This window comes from Elephantulus edwardii, unplaced genomic scaffold (assembly GCF_000299155.1).
Source record: "Elephantulus edwardii isolate Elephantulus edwardi_28Jun2011 unplaced genomic scaffold, EleEdw1.0 scaffold00088, whole genome shotgun sequence".
In the NCBI taxonomy this organism is placed as follows: Eukaryota; Metazoa; Chordata; class Mammalia; order Macroscelidea; family Macroscelididae; genus Elephantulus; species Elephantulus edwardii.
The window spans coordinates 8,111,881-8,113,476 of record NW_006399838.1 but is presented as its reverse complement, the minus strand read 5'-3'; positions in this window follow the sequence as shown (position 1 = coordinate 8,113,476).

The window sequence follows — 1,596 nt, the reverse complement described above, 5'->3', positions numbered from 1 at the left end:
TTTGCATAGTCAATGAGGCACAGATAGATATCCTTCTGGTATTCTATGTTTCTGCCAAGATCCATCTAACATTAGCTAGAATATCCCTAGTACCACGACCTCTTCTAAATCCAGCCTGTGCATCTTACAGTTCTCTGTTGACATATTGTTCCAAACGTTTTTGGATAATTTTCAGCAGAATCTTGCTTACATGTGATATCAATGATATCAATTATATTGTTTGATAATTTCGGCACTCTGTTGGGTCACTTTTCCCTGTTCCTCCTCAAAAACTTTGCCCTCAGGTGCTTTCAATGACTGTCCTTTCTCTACCCCAGGGACCCTTTCTCTCTCACTCATCTTTGTCCTAACTTTTGCTACCTCTCCCTACCTAAACCTCTTTCCTTACTTTTCATTCTTCCTAATTTCTGTTCATACTAAGAATTCTGCTTAATCATTACTGCTCTGGCAGATTTGCTGATACCACCAGCTGATTTACATGCCCCTTTTCTTGTTTCTTCGATCCCTGAATATGTGGTGGTGGTGGTTGTTGTTGTTGTTGACTGCTGTCAAGTCGAGCACGACTCATAGTGACCCTATGAACAAAAGACCAGGAAGCCCCTCTACAGCTGTCGACATTTATCAACATTCATAGAGTTTCCAGAGGCATGAAGTTTAGGAAGTGGATGCCACTCCTGCTTCCAAAGGAAATGGAAAGATCCAGTGTGAAAAACAACGTATATAAACTTTGTAAGTAAACCAGTATAAAATAAAAATTTTCTATTTAAAAAATAAAAAGAACCAACAAAGCAAGCAGAGACTATGATTCCTGTCTGTCATAGTCAGGAATAAAAAGTGAAGAACTTGCTTGGTGTTTCTCAAGCTTAAAGAACTGGAAGATCACACTTGGTCCTCAAGCTGCAGAACTGAGAGACGCTTTGGGCAAAATCTTGAACGATGCAGGAAGCATTAAGTGAAGATGGAGATTATATACAGAGTCACTGTACCAAAAAGAACTGGCCAACCCTGAAATATTTCAGGACGTGCCACCTGATCATGACTGTAATGAAAGAAGGACCTCAAGCTGCAATGAAGGTATTGACAAAAAATAAGATTAACATACCAATTGATATGTTCCAAATAACAGATGCAGCTTTGAATGTGCTCACCTGTCTGTGCCAGGAAATTTGGAAGAGCGCTACCTGGCTGACTGACCAGAAGAGATTCATATTTGTTCCCATTTCCAAGAAAGGTGATCCAACAGAATGTAGAAATTATTGAACAATGTCATTACTACATGCAAGCAAAATATTGCTGAAAATAAAAAATGACTAGAACAGTATATTGAGAGAGAATTGCCAGAAGTTAAGGTTGGGCTTAGAAGACACATTGGCACCAAGGATGTCATTGCTGATGTCACGTGGCTCCTGGCCAGAGTGATACCTATACCTAGATCAAGAGGCTGTTGTCCAAACAGAGCAAGGCAACACTGCATTGTTTAAAATCAGGAAAAGTGTACATCAGGGGTGTATCCTCTTTTCTTCGTTATTCAACCTGTAGGCTGAACAAATGATTTCAGAAGCTAGACTCAATGAAGAACGAGGCATCAGGACTGGA